Raw genomic sequence first — 16,456 nt, 5'->3', positions numbered from 1 at the left:
TCACATTTGAGGACCAAATTGTCCCCAAAGTGTAGTAAAACCTGAGATTTCCCTACTTTTTGGGACATCTTTTGAGGTCCCCGTCTGGATAACCTCAGTTTTATAAAAATCTGTGAATGCAATCATAAAAGCAAAAATGCTTTTTTAAAAAATGGTTAGGGCTGGGTGGGGGTTAAGGGTGTCGTGATTGGGATTAGGGTTTTCCTCATAGAAATGAATAGACGGTCTGCATTTAGATAAGAAGACCAACTTGTGTGTGTGTGTGTGTGTGTGTGTGTGTGTGTGTGTGTGTCTGTAGGTAACTTACAGTGAATAATGCCGAGTGACTTTCAGGATTCACTCAGCGCCCCAATCTCAATAATTCCCTCTTCACATTGTAGGTCCTGCTGGAAGCTGATCCATTAGGCAGTGAAAGGCCATGTGTGTTGGGCATGTGACCCACCTCCCCTCAGTACTCCAAGTGGCTCTGGTTATCGTCAGCCCCACTGCCCAGAGGCTCCCCAGGCCCAGAGGCTCCCCAGGCCCAGAGGCTCCCCAGGCCCAGAGACTCCGCAGGCACAGAGGCTCCCCAGGCCCAGAGGCTCCCCAGGCCCAGAGGCTCCCCAGGCACAGAGGCTCCCCAGGCCCAGAGGCTCCCCAGGCACAGAGGCTCCCCAGGCCCAGAGGCTCCCCAGGCACAGAGGCTCCCCAGGCACAGAGGCTCCCCAGGCCCAGAGGCTCCCCAGGCCCACCCTCCTCACACTGGCCTCATGAATTACGTTTCCCTCCCTTCCCTTCCATAGCTGGGGAAAAATGCTGGCCCCTTCTCCCTGAACTTCCGTAACAGGCCTCCCGTTCCTGTCACGCTTCTCAAAATGGCGCTCTGAGCCACTTACAATCCAATCTGCTATCAGACCTGCATTTTTATTTAAGGCCAGAGACGGCAACCAGGTGGCGTGTACCTCCTTTCTTGTGTTCTTAAAATGACTGCTTGTCGTTTTGTCCTAATTAAATGGGCTTGTTCCTGCTGCATGCAGCACAGCTTGCACCCAACGACACAGACAGCCTGCAGTGCGGCGTGTGAAGGCAACTTCACCTTACATCACAGAACAAGACGCCCACAGTCTGTGTAACGGTATACAGGTGCAGCCTTTCACCCCCTGAAAGGAGATACGGGAGGGTGCAGGGTGTTAACGCCGCTGGCTTTTCAAGACCTCAAACAAACACTGAATAATGCAGAGCTGTAGTTTTTCCTGTGTGGCGGCCATTAATAATTGAAAATATTTCAGTTCTGGGGATTGATATGATCGCAGTGCCCAAAAGACACTCAGGAATTCATGGTGAGGCACAAGTCGGTGCGGAAGCCCGGGCATCTGAGCAGACAAGGCAAGGTGGGGACGGCTTGTGCATGTCAAACACCATCAGGGCTCCGTTACAAGCTTCCTGCTTACTGTAACAGAGAGGCCTATCAAGCCGCTTTCACAGACCTGGAGCCACGATCAGTGCCGCTGTTTTGATCACTCCTTCTTTATTTTAAAGAGCGTGCGCTGGAGAGGGAGAGAATGAAAGCCAGTGGGAAAGATGCTAATGATAGTCATCCATGAGGTAAACAGCTCTGAAGGAAGAGCCAGGGAGCCCACGACCAGCCCCTTCTCCGCTGCCATCTTTCCTGCTCGGCCTCCCTCTGTCTGTCCCTCTTTCTCTCTCCCACACTCACAGAAACATTTTATCATCTCTCCAAGCTGAGTTCATTCATTAACCCCCTCCTGACAGCTTAATAAAGGTGCTTTGAGATGCTCCCCTTTGATTTGGGGGCTGAAGGCCTGTTATTACCTTGTCGCAGGCTGCACTACCATCCAACTGTCAGTCGGAGTGAGAGAACACAGATCCCCACCCACCCGCCCATGCATCCCGACCAATCACATGTGACCCCTTCCAACCTTCTGTGACCAAGTGCGCCCCATCTGGGCACAGACCCCAAGCTGTGGGCCCCCAGACCGTATTTGAAGTCCGTGGTTTGGAGGATATGCTATATTTATCTGGGCTGAGACTGGATCAGAATCATCTGTAATTAAACATGCTTCCTTTAAGTAATTCTCAAGCATTGTCCATCATGAACATCTTCTGAACTCTGCTAGTCTAACACCATGACTTTGACCTCCAACATGGACAATCTGTCTCACCCTTCGATGGCCATGGGCGAAGTGGAAAAGGCAAGGCAGAGGCCCAGCCACTGCGAGGGAATAATCGGCGAGAAGAAGCTGAAAAGCACTTGGATCTGTTTACAGTATAAACAAATCTCTGATAAATAAAACCGGGGATTATACTTACCAAGCCTTTAAATGTGTCTGGCTTACATCCTTACCGAGGAGATTTTCGGAACCACCAAGCCCTGCAAGACGTCTACGGACAGCGAGATGAGCCGGGATCGGTTTCTTCAGCACAATGCAAGAACTGTATTGCGCCCCTCTCTGCTGCCTTGCCTTGCCTTGCCTTTGAGTAACATGGCCCACGTGTTCAGAAGCCAGTCCAGTCCCTTATAATCGAAAACACTGGCTTGGAATCAGTAGGTTGCCTGCCCTATTTCCAAGCTTTGTGCTACTCCATTATGAGACAATAAAAATGTCATCATGTCGTAATTAAAATTCACACTCAGGCACCATTTTCCCTCCTTTGTCTCAGATCCACGAAAGCAACATTTTGTTTTTTTTGTTTTTTTTTTTTTGGCTTGCTTTCCTGCTCTCTTTTTATTGGCTGTCCACTTCCAAGTCACGCTTAAAAAATGTCAGTTCTTTCCATCTTTGTGATGGTATTGTGCTTGTCTCTGCTCTTAATTTGTATAATCTCACCCCAGATGCTGCATGATGTGTCTTAAAGGGAATAAATGAACACTCTATGTCTGGGATAAGGTCCAACCACCCACCCCACCCCCCCCCACCTCCCACAGCAACCCTGTACTAGATAAGCAGTTGGAAAATGGATAGGTAGATGCTGAAACAGCTATGTTACTTTTATAGGATTAACTAAACATTTCCTCTTTTTAATTTTGCTTTCCTACCCATAAATTCCTATTGATGAGATGATGTCTTATATTGAGTCAGTGTCCCTCAGAGTGGAGAACAGCATCAGAGGAAATGAAGACGGTGGTAGGTGGTATAATCAGTGTTTTCGCTTCAGCCCCACATAACGTATTTTGTACCCCTGAAAATGTGGGAGTCAGATGGTGAAACGTGATCTGCCCACAGTCAGACTGCCAAATCTGGCCCGACGTTAGAGAGATCGCAATTTTGCTGTGCCACTGAATGAACCAGCCGATTCACGTCTACTATTGGTATAATTTCAGGATTAGGATTAAATGGTTTCATTCCAAAACGTGCCAGATCCACTGCCTGAAAACATTTATGAAGCCCTCAGAAAATGGATCTGTTGCAGACCTCAGTGTCAGAAGAGGTTTCTCATTTTTTGCTGGGCGTGTGTATGTTGGGGGGCGGGGGGACCAGTTGGGGGTGGGGGGGGACGGGTTCGGGGCAGGGGGCAGTGGAACAGCATGAAATGAAAGCGAGGCAAATAAAAATAATATCCTCTGAGTATTTATGTATATTGTGGATCAGTGTGGATTGACTGCTTGGAGTAATACACTTTGTGTACAATTTAGTTATTTTAATTCAGCAAAGATAGGAGAAAAAATAAGCTGAGATACAGATAACCTCTACCACTAGACCTTGCTATTAAAGCATCTGGTAACACTTCGAAATAATTGCTCTTAAACCTTGACGATCAGAAGTGGAATTCCAAAGGTTTTTTTCTCCATCTATGTTTTCTTTTTTCTGGAATTTCTTGTGATTTTCGTTCCTGACACATTATCAGATCACTTCACTTCCTTTGAACGTTTATGGAGGGTGGAATGGATGAAAATAGTGAGTTTACGTAAGAAGTATGCTGTTGGCAAAAATGCACGCACACACACGCACACACACAGAGGTTTGAAATTATGTCTTTGTGGGGACTCTCCTTCCAGTTCTATGACCTTAACCCCCACCCAGCCCTAACCTTAATGATATGTAACTAAACAAAATACGAGACTTTTGGGATTTTTGTTTTTCTGATTGCATTCACAGATTAAAAATGGTCCCTGCAGCATCAAAATAAGAGGTTTTTATTACGTTTGGTCCCCACAATGTAATAGAAACATAATCACACACAGACACAGACACACATACACAGACACACATTGAATTAAATAATTCAATAATTCAGTAAACCTTCAGGCTGACTGTTATAGGTGCAGCCGCCCATCATGTCCGTCTGTAGTTATGTACCCTGTGATAGAGGATGCTGGAGAATCCAGGGTTGCCAGTAAACATCTTTCAAAGATAAGGACTCGTGGCCAACAAAGCACTTTTGTATGGCAAAAACAAGCAGATTATGTTCGCTGTAGACTGCAAAAAATGTCCATCTGCTGTACAACTGCAATACTACTGTAACATTATTGCTGAATAAGGTAGCAAAAACAAAGCAATAAGAACAACAGACTGTCAGTTGCCTTGCTGTCCCATTTCTTCAAAATTACATGTTGCACTTCCCACGTTACAAAAAAAAGCCTTTGAATGAGCTGACCTCATTCTGCAGACTGTGTGTAAACTCCCAGAGAAGCAAGGGATATGAGGGGCTATTATGGCTGAGTCTGTGGACACCGGAAACCTTCGCAAAAGAAATAAGTACATGCATGCAAATAAACAGACAAATATAATAATAAATGTTAATTATTTTACAATCTTTTGCAAAGTTGTAATTTCAAGCTCGGGAATGTGAAAGAGAATGACTGGCACGTCCGAAAATCACTTTTAAACCATCAAGATGAAAAGACTATGTTTATTCAAAATAAAGTGTCCTTTTGTTTCTGGTGCATGTGAATCATGAATATGAATAGGTCAATTTCTTGGGCTTTCGACAGCTTCTAATGATGTAAACTGGCCCGAAGCATTATAGGCCTGGCCTCCGATTACTAACAAAGAATTATTTTTTCACCCTTCTTCCTCACACATGTGTAATTTGTCTTTTCCGACTCCTTCTATTGCAAGTGTGCAGATGAAAGTTCTGAAAGGTTCTGGAAGACGCCGGCAGACCCAGCGGGGCCTCCGCCGTCGTCTCTGGAGCAGCGGCTGCAGTTTCGGGCTGTTTAATCTCCTGTTTGCTTTTGCAGCCGCTGCTGCTGTTGTTCTCCTCTCCTTTTGTCTTGTTTCGCTGTGCTGCGCTGCCAGTCTGAGTGGTACGTATTACTCCCATATGCGTCATGCGCGTGTGCTCGCATCATTTCACTCGGGGCCCTGAAGTGCGCTCGCACTATTTTCTGGCAAAAAATTCCCTCCACGCCACGGCGCTCATGCCTCAGCCACTTTTTCAGTAGCCAGATAAAATATCAAACAGGCACCGAGAAACTGGCAGGGCAGTGAAGCGTATTGAAAGCCTCTTTCTGCTTTTGCCACTTTTGGGAGAACAAAGTGCTTCAGTTATATTTGGTCAGTACTTTATATAAATTTGGCTCTGCGTTCCATAAGGTTGGACGGAAACTATTCCCCAAACCTTTCGAGGCCATTATAACATTATGCACAGTAAACAACATATAAAATATTCAGCGTATTCTTGAAGGACAATGTATGAAAAAAAAATGCAGCAGCAAAGAACTGGATTGGAAATATTGAAGGTGACCACAACTACAGAATATGAGCATTTTTTTGTGTATTTATTCGACTGTATGTATAATTTAGCTCAAGACTCATTCCTTTACTTTCTCTTTTGCTTTTTTTTCTGAAGAGGTTAAACTGGTCTGCGATAACCATCTTATTTTTCCAAGAATCCTGCGATAAAAACTTTTCCAACCTATTCCGAAACTATTTGCTTTTCCTCCTAGAGGCAAAAGAAAATTATCTTTTGTTAGAGCAGAGATAGGAATTATTAATTGAATTAAACTAATATTTGATACCAAATGCACATGTGTGCATGTTCCCCATGAGGATTGCACTTTGTATTCCAGATCAGTGCAACTGTAATTTGTTTGTCAGAATTAATAAGAATGATGATATAGGCAAAAACACAGAGTAACATCTGTACCGTCACCGGAGTCTCGACCATTGAACTGAGCAGCGTCCTTGACGAGTGTAAGCTGGCATCATCACGAAGCACCTGGACTGTGGGTGAAGGAGACCGCAGGGGCACCCAGCAGGGGAGACACCCCACAGAGCAGAGGCACCCAGACTCCCACAATGCCGAGCGTCAGCACAGCGCCTAATTAACCACAGCCAGCCTGCTCCTGCTTTTTTACATCTATAATTTCTTGCCCTCACCACTTGCTGGCTCCACACAACAGAAGGAGTCCCAGAGGGGGTGCGCCAGGGCCTCGGACCACCTGGACGCACGGCACAGCGGGCCCAACCTCAGGGGTAAACAGCGAGCGCGGGTGGGCAGCGGCAGTGAGGCAGGCACGCGGAGGATCACGCAGAGATCTCGCTTTGTGCGCGGGCTGTCGGGAGGAGACGGCACCCGGAGTCAAGCAGCCGCACAATGAGAGCAGCGCAGACCTGGTGACTGGTTACTAAGTCGTTCTCCACCATATTTTTGGAGAAAAATGCTGAAATGACTAAGTGGTTGCTGTAGTCTAATATAACACATTTAATCCTACACTCAGTTGCATTCCAAGATTATTTTTCATGTACGTACATGTATGACAAAATCCAAAATGTCCCTAACACACTCTGGTGTTTGGGTTGACTTCTGATCAGGCAGTTAATATTTTATAGTTTTTTTTTTGTTATTTTGATTTCAATGATTTACATAACTATTGTTTCTTCCGCTCACTGTAAATCTCCCATAAAGCTGTCACTGTCCACTCCACCCATTCTATGGACATGACAATTTAATTAGCTGTCTGTTAACGGCAGCTCTTAAATCTCCACTGCATGCCAGCTGACAGGGACACGGCTGCTACCTCCGTTAGCCTAGCGCTCGGGTCGTGCTTGCTGTCTCTGATCGGGTGGGGTGCTGCACATGGGACTTTGTGGTTGAGAAATCTCTTCCGTCTTAACCCAGGCCCGGAGGTGCTGCCATCCAGAGATGGAGCGGATTACGGGGCAGGGCGGCAAACAATCAAGAAGAAATTATCTTTTTTTTTTTTTTTTTTGCTGTTTCTGCTTCTTTGCATTTTGTTGGCCACGGGAAATAGAGAAGGGTGGGGAACGGAAATGCAGGCTCCTGCCATGATTGGGAGCTGCAGCACTGTGGGTTTCTGTCTTGTTATTTCAGGACAATGCCGGCTTTGTACACAATTGACAGAGTTATTCCCGTAGTCATTAATCGATGTATGACATTTACATTTCCGAATGACACATTTAATGTTAAGATGTTCGAATGTTCAAAGGGATTTTGTCACTGGAAGCCTCTTGGAGCTAATCAGTTGCTTGCAGTACTACAGGTCATGCTTTATGGAGAGGTTAGTCTGACTTCTGCACAACTTGACAGCTGTAATCTGCTGCTGTGAATTTCCGTATAATTGATGGCTCGTTTGCACCGATAAATTGTTTAAATTATATTTACTATCGCACATTTTTGAGCGACGTTATTAAGAAGGTGATTTAAAGTGATTCACCAGGGGAATCAGATGACAAAAAAAGTAAAAATTGCGAATTATCCCCTTAATCCCTTGACGAAAGGCAGCAGGATACTCCTGTGTGTACAAAAAGTACACATGACAGAAAACTGTGAACATCATATAAAAAATGGCATGATGCCGGATGACAGCAAATGGAGATGAGTCGTCATGATCAGGTGATCAAGCTGCCGGAGGCTGGTGGCAGAGAGGGAGCCAATGACAGCAGTGGCATTACTCTAGAATATGCCGACATATGGATCCATTCTTTTACGCAACGTGGATGTTTGGATCCAGCTGCTAGCCTCTTAGCCCAAGGCTGAACGGTTACATCATACAGAAGTAGCATTAACCAATAGCTATTTAGTAGTCCTGCGTAGGCCAGGTGAACTCTGAGCAGCATGATACAACAATGTTATCATGGCAGCATAATAAGGTGATGTGAGGCAACAATAGTGAGGGTGATCTGAGACTGTCAACATCTAGTCGTAGCATGAGTAATGTTACCATGACGACACTGACTGCTTGGCTCCCAGAAGTCTCTGTGATAAGGTCCCGTTTAGTTCTTGATGCATTTGACTATAGAACAGACTGTATAGTCAGGTTTCTTATGGTGTGTTATATCAGTTGACGGAGCAAATGCCATGCATACCTGACATCAGGCAAAAATAACCCTAACAACGACACCAAACTTAGCAATAACTGCTTACACAGTACCCGTGTAACACTCTGACATGTTGGCTACTGTATCCAGGATGGTTGACATAGATCGACCATGATTTAGGGATAAAAGCATAATGAGAGCAAACAATTGGCCAAAGCTGGTAAGCATCATATCTAACTAAATAAAAGAAATTCCTATACAACTAAAATGTATTTTACAAATGGCCCCCAGTTGCTATTTTCTACATTATACAAAAATGTTAATTTCTGAACATCTATGAATGCTCTGGCTGAGATATTTGGGTGTTTGTACACAGGACCTGCCTGAAAACACATTGCACCTAATGATTGGATCTTGGCGCAGTTTCCTCAGCCTGTGTGTGTTATTGTACAACAGAGAAGCCTTTAAAGTCTGGCTTGGTCAGACCCCACAACAAAACCCATCCTGGAACAGATACAAGCCCCGTTGTCTGCTGTCTTTGGTGAAACCCGAAGGACCACCCTGTTTGTTAGCAAAGTGCACCGGCAGAGACCGATAGCATGTCCTCCATGTCTCAGCAAAGCCGATCAGTGCTCTGCCTTCTGCAGTTTCAGATGCCTCATTAGATCTACCTAAGTCGAATAAGCTTGGTATCTTGGGGTGGTAGTGTCTTTGCTATTATTCACAAGAAATAGCACTTAAAAAGTATATTTGTCTGCTATAACACCAGTGGTCATTCTTCTAAAAGTTTAGTTTGTTGTATTTGTAAATGTGTATAAGCACAGAGCACAAAGCAGAGGACATGCAATGTGGGTCAATCATGGTAATTTCACAGTAATTATACAATGCTTCATTTTTTAAGGATGATCTTATTGCACTAGTTTAAGTTCTCTTTGCCAAGAAGTAGGACAAGGTAGAAATTATGTACTATTTTATAAATAGAATATTTTCTAAGTATTTTTAAGTATCTCTTTTGCATTATATTTCTCATTTCAATTTTTTAAATGTTTTTGAAAATATCTAAAATATAGGCTGAGAAGAATATTTTAGATTCTAATACTGATACTGATCGCCATTGAGAGTCTGTTTTCTCTTATGAAGAATGATGGAACAATTATGTCCTGGTGTGCATTGACCTCTGTGCACGTCTGTTTTGATTACATTTCGTGTTAATGACTTTCAACACAAGTCCAGTTATGTGTTGTAGGAAAGCACTTAATGACGTCCCCAGAAGGTTGCAGTATTGTCTGAATTATGCTGAAGTGCAGAGATTCAAGTGGGATTTAAAAAGATGGGTGAATAATTGACATGGCAGGTAGAGCAGGATCTTCCGCGGCAGGTTTCCTGTCTCCTGCTCTGTGGCCGGATAGCAGGACAGGGCAAGCGGAGGAGCAGAGGAAGGCACTTTCTGTCAAGTCTTGTAAAAACTGGAAAAGTCTGTGAGCTAGCTTGACGGTTTGGTCTTTCACATGGGTTTCTTGTAAGAATTTCTTGTGTAATCCCAACCAACCGTGGTTATTCCTATTCTGTGATCTGTGCTATCCAGTTTATGTTTACTCTCCCTCCAGAATGTCCAGTCTTCTGTCTGGGCCTCAGACTCCCCAAAAGCCATGTTCATTGTTGTGAAGATTTAGTCCATTCACCATGTTTCTGGTCATTCCTATCCTCTTCTTCCTTCAATTCACCCAAGTATTATGGTCATTTACAGTGCCCTGAATCATCCTATTGTATGCCCCAGCTGAGAGTGGTTATGTCACATAGTTAAGCAGAAGGCTGACTGAAGCTTTGCACTGCTCCCAGAATCCTCTCTGTTATTTTGAAATATGTAATACGAACATACACTTTCACCAACAATATTTCAATTCCTTATCATTCGAATTATCTGGTATAGAACAATATAAGTATATGAGCAAGTGTAATATAAGAGAGCTTCTCCAACAATGACTCTCTCCAACAGGAATTTTCCATGTCAAAATCACAGCAACACACTGAATAGTAAGAAGCAGACATGGGACTTTGCCGATCCCAGCAGTGCAAAGTGTCCTGTGATGATCTCCTTGATATGGGCCTATGGAAGAATGCAGTTGGAGGGGTTCAAAGACGTGCCTGTTTGCACACTGTCCCCGATTCGCAGGAACACTCTGCTGCACCACAGCTTCTCACCACTAAAGGCTGCCTGGCAGACTGTGCTAAGTTGCCCTGGGGTCCCAGCCCAGATGCCACATGGGAACCGAGCCAGATGCTGTATATCTTCTTGTTTACCCGTCGCCACGACAATGGCAACCCAAAAATGTCTTGCTCAGCAGAGCAGTGCAGCCCCTTTTCACAGCTGAGAGCCAGAGAGCAGAAGCCATCTTCCATATCGTTCCTTTTACTCAGCGATTCTCCACCCCATACTCCCTCTGCTAGCGTTTGTCATCAAGAACTCTAGGTTGAGGGAAATAAGATCTGCTTCTCATACCTGTACTTACTACTTTAGGTCTAAATTACAGCTGTAGATTGCAACATTAAACAGCCCTCATGTGCATCTCTGCTGTTCTTGAAGGGGCTTTTCATTTGTTTGAAGACCACAGAACTCATGGTGAGAACTTTGATTGATGGTCTGGTTCCCTGGGGGGGTTTATGTATAAAAGCTTATGCTGCAATTCATTTACCTGGGAAGTCAGAGCTGAGAAGGACGTCACACCCGAGTGAACCGCGTTCCAGCACAACAAGTTGGAAAGCCATTGGGCAATACCAGGTCTAGCCACGTTCTTTGTTAGCGATTGTTAGCAATACCAGGTCTAGCCACGTTCTTTGTTAGCAATTGTTAGCAATACCAGTTGATAACAACATATTACACGGTATTTTGCATATACAAACACCGTAGCAACATGTCCACAGATAGCAGTTGGACGGTGCTGTGTGCACGACACAAATTAGACCTAAGTGCTATTGAACAGTATATAACTATAGCTTTCACTTCTGTTGATGAAGGATGCAGCCATCTTGAATTCTGAGGCTGGGGTTATTTTCTGAGTCGGAATTCCGATTTCAGGGGGCATTCCAGTATTCCAGAAATTCCTGTTCCAGAATTTCCGACATCTGAGTTCAAATGGGACGCATCATTAGGTGCCAGGATTTTCTATTTTTTCACGTCAGCGACGGCTGAATGAGATACAACACCTGGTCTTTAAGCAAAGATCTGGCTCTGTGACGTTGAGGGTTGGCCCAGGAAGAGCCGATCCTCCTCTAGCTGCACTGAGCTGCATTCCCTGCTCATCTGACATCGGACATTAACACTCTGCTGAAGCTCATTTCGCTGTAAGAGCTCGTATGTTACATACATGGGCAGGTTTGTCATGTGATAACCCTAACACTTGCAACTGCACAGAAAGGGCCACAGGCCTCATTTATGGCCATCGGGATTACATCCTGTTTAAATCCACAGACACACAACCATAAGCAATTCCTTCGTTTGTGGTTTAGCTGATACGTAATTGCTTTATTTTTTTTTACCAATTTTGCATTACATTTACATTAATTCAGAAAGTCCATTATGTAAAAGTACAATTTCAAGACACCTCGAAGTTGTGGTTGCAGGTCTGTCATCAAATTGCTCTGCTACCTGTTGCTCTGCTGTTACAATCATCTACTAATCTGATAATGGTGCTCCTGAGTCAAGCCATTATGGAGAATAACACTGACGGTATTTCCCAGAGTCAGCCCTGGCTTTGCTCTACTTCATTCAGTTTTTTTTTAACCTCAGGGGATCCTAATGCAGTACTTATGAGATATTCTTTACTGGCTGTCCAGATTTTCTTCTTAACTAACAGAACTAATGAAACTGTTTGGTAGTTTCTGGCCTGGGCACCAACTGCGGGCATCACTGCGTTTCGTGATCCAGGCTTTTGGTTTGGTTTAGTCCCCAAAGCAGGGTCCTTAATTCTGAACCACTAATCCCTGAAGTGTCAAACTGCATACATGGATGAACTGTAAAACTGTAAGGCATGTAAGCTGAAAACATTCACTTAGCCGTTACAGAATACTCCCACTAATAACAATATCAGTAATGGTAATTGCTTTGGATCTGCACACTGGCATAAAAAAATGAAATACAACCAAAATAACTGGCTGAGGTACCAGGAAAATTTGCAGTACATTATAATCATTGACCGGGCTGCTCTTACGCACAGGCTTACCTGGGCTGATTGCCAGGGGCTTTTGAAAATAAGGGGCCCAAATAACCTTGCTGAATAAAATTTGAAACCCCCCCTCCCCCCGGTCAACAACTACAACATCCTAGAAAATAGTGGCGGAAGGGGGTCTGACCATGTTAATGTGCCTGTGAGCACTAGGTGATTAGTACTTCTACGTGATTAGTACGTGATTAGTGCATCAAGCATTCTGTATTTATCAGCAGTTAAATAACAGCAAGGGCCTGTGCAGACAACTGATTGGTTACAGGGAGCATATGACTAGTGTAAGTCTTGGCCATTGGTCATTGTACCTCAACTTACAAAAGAGCCAGGATATGACAGGATCCTGGAGGATAGATGTGCTCTTTGCGGGTGTTCGGGTTGTCACCATGTGGAGACGAAGCTCACAGGGTCTGGGTGAAGTTATGCATGACTTCCATAAACAGAAAGTTTCCAAACCTCTGTGTATGTGTGTGTGTGTGTGTGTTGCTCAACTAATTAGATTAAGTGTTCTTTGCGTGTTGCTTCACAACAACCACCAAAAATGACATTTTTATTACAAGTACAGTGATGAAAATCATGAAAAGAACAAAGCTACCATTTGGCTGAGATGGATCTTTAGTCTTGTCCTTCGCCTTCCTGCTGCTTGTCAAGGAAAGAAACCACATTCTTAAAGATAAAAGCCAATGAGGGTTTGACTCCTGACAGACTGCAAACCAAACGTGAAATTGACTAAACCACCCAAGGATGCACCACAGCAGGGCTTCCTACTCCTTATTTAAATCATTCACATAGCATTTGCACGCCGTGGTCGTCATCATTTTCCTAGCTGGTTGGCAACTCTTTGTATGACCAGCAAATTACTGCAGCTTCATTTTGATAATGTACAATCCAGCCTTGAGGTAAACTCCTGTATTCACTGTAAGTGTCCATTTTTACATCACACTTTCACATAAGAAGGCATACAACTCATTGGCTGCTGCATCAATCATGCTTGTTATTATGTATGGTTTGTGGGTTGGTGTGTGGAATAAAACATAAAATTAAGATGTGTAATCACAGTCACCATTGTGGCACAAAAAAGCAAGCATCTCTCAAGTAACAGAGAGCCTCCCAACTTCAGGGGTCAGAGAGTGGTGATGATGCACTCTGCTGACTGCAATGGTACGGTCTAGATCAGGGATGGGGAGCCTGATCCATGGAGGGCCACTATGGGTGCAGGTTTTCTGAGAAGATCTCTCAGTCACCCAGTAGTGAAGCAGCGCTTCTCAGCTCCAGTCCTAGTGGCTAACTGAGAGGCCACCCACAGCGGCTCTCCATGGATCAGCTTCACCACCCCTGGTCTACATAAAACAGATCATTAATTTCCAGGCAGGTGTATGAAAATGCTGTATCTTGTGTTTACTAGTAGAAATAACCCACGAATATCTTTAAAAATGAATTTTTCAAAATCTAATGCATCTTCCAGCACAAACAAAAGGTTGGTCATTTAAGGAATAATGACTTCGTAGATCATTGATATACATACATTTGCTTCAAGTTCCAGGGAGGTCCTTGTGTAGCCTTTTGTAGTTTTCAGAATGTTACTTAACATAAATCACTCCTGTATAACATTCAGCTGCAGTCGAATTGTTTCCCTGCATAAAAACCATTAGCCAAGCGACTCTAATTAAAATATTAATTGCGCTGGAGGTTCAATTTTATTTGTGCCTGGGGTGGCGCTGTAGAGCAAAGATGCTTATAAATCACCATTATGAAGTGTGATATAGACATTGTACTTACGTTGTACTTTCAGCATGCATGGATTTAGAAAAATATATGGAGTTGCTGTTACAAATATGTATTTTATTTTGGTTCACAGCCATCTAGCAATCTTTGTAACCCCATAGTGAGGAATCGTCAACCACTCTTTCTTCAAAGCTAATCATCATATTTATGTTCGTATGATCAGAGAGTTTAGAAAAGGTGCTTATTCACAATCTTTGGTCTGACCTCCCTTCCAACTTTCAGCCTCCGTTCCCCCGGCTAATGAACTACCAAGGTGCATTACATCACCAATTAGACCATCCATGTAGTTTCAATATTTGAGCAGTACACGCCCTAGCACACATCCCCTAGCAAACGTCATCTTTGCACCCGAATTCTGTGATGAAAATTGCATCACTATAGTCACACCTGCAGTAAGTACAAATTAGCCTTAAGGACATACATCTAGGTTAATTACATTTCATTCATTTATTTGACGGTTTTATTCAAAGTGACTAACAACAAAGGGAGGGACTACAATTTATATGCACTCCCTGGGATTTGAATCCCCAACTTTCACATTGTGGGGGGGGGGGGGTGACACGCTACTTCTTGAGTTAAAGGAGCAGAAGCTCATATCTCTGAACTGCCCTTAGGATGCATGCATATACCCTGTGATGTAATTGCCTGTGAGAATGTACCCTAGTACATTAGTTCAGTAAGCTGGAGTAATATTTATGCAGAATTAACTGTAATCTGTTCACCAGTTTGTGTTTAAAATGAATCTGTTCATTCTCTAGCGAACCTGACAGCTACATGGATTTGTGCTATAGGGCCTCTGGGTGTTCGTTCTCTGGCCAATTTGTAATTTCATCCGCTGCTGGAGTCATACCTGGTGCGATCACTGAGGTAACACGGCATTAAGCAGCCAGATGCAGAGGTGATGCCAGGAGGCAGTCAACGCGCGTAGTGGGGCTCAGAGTCCAGCCTTCTTTAGCATTAATGAACGCAGAGCGATGCTACCTTAAGCAGTTTCTGCCGTACCAGAAAGTCACCTGAAGTATGATCATTTCAGAACCTCACACTCATGCTTGCTTCCAAACAGCAGATATGTTTTGTGCGCTTGTTCTGAGAAGGAACAGATGAACGTGGTCATTTAATGTCTCAGTAATCCTGCAGTTTACAGACACACGAGTGGTCTTGACCTTGCAATCAACCAAGCTGTTCAGGCTTTGTTAAAAGCTGGATAGTTAAACACTATGCTGTTGTGTTGGATTATAGAGAAGGTTGTGTATAAATCCCTTTTCAGATCACTAGTTTTCTGCAAATTTTGTAAAAGCAAAATAATACATTTTCGTACATACAGGTCAAGGTAATTACCTCTGTCTCAATGAATTTCCCACTGGAATCTACGGCCAGTGCTTGATCTCAGCACTCTACAGCTGTTGTCCTTTGCCTTGGTAACTATAATATAATATGCAATATAATTATCAAATGAAAAAATCCAGGACTTTCCAGCTGGGGATTGCCCAGAGAATGAGACAGGCAGGCTACTTTAAACTCAGGTGAAATATAGCTGCAGTCTGCATATTGTCTCTAACTAAGGTAATTAATTTACTTCTGTTTGCAGTTTTTTATCTGACAGTTATTTTTTTTTTCAGTCTAGTAGCGTGGGATGAGTTAGCAATGCAGAAATGAATCATTTTAATGAATAAGGTCTTTCTGCATTGTCAGCACCTGTTGGTCAATGTCCCAGTCGTGGCTCTTGGTTGCAAAAGAAAAACAACTAAGCCAGTCCTTTCTCATACAGCCTCATTCTTTCTTGGCTTGATGGTTCATCCAAACACCACCTGAGGCACTAGATACTTTAAATGACTACAGTAGGCCACCTGTGCATAGCTAAATTGGGGTGACCTTCTGTGGTGTGACAGTGACTCAGACAGGAGGCCCTGAAACCATGTCCCATTCATGGGTGGTTTAAGGCGTCTTTCCTCTGTCCCCAGGGTAGGCAGCCATCTGTGTGCTGTTGGGCCTGTATTGTTTCGCCCCACCCTGAAGAAGAGATTGACGGGTGATGAGAGCCGCAGACCCTCTTTGGTTGCTTGCCCACCTGCTCCTCCTCCACCCGGCTGCTTGGGACTTTTCCGAGAATCTTGAAATACGTGCAACTTGATGGTGCAAAGTCAACGGACCGCGGTGGTCCTCTTCAGGACAAAAAAAAAAAAAATTTTCTGATCGTAGTTCACAGCCCTGAGGAATACAAGGGAA

This window comes from Brienomyrus brachyistius, chromosome 5 (genome assembly GCF_023856365.1).
Source record: "Brienomyrus brachyistius isolate T26 chromosome 5, BBRACH_0.4, whole genome shotgun sequence".
Classification (NCBI taxonomy): Eukaryota; Metazoa; Chordata; class Actinopteri; order Osteoglossiformes; family Mormyridae; genus Brienomyrus; species Brienomyrus brachyistius.
This window is presented reverse-complemented; position numbering follows the sequence as displayed.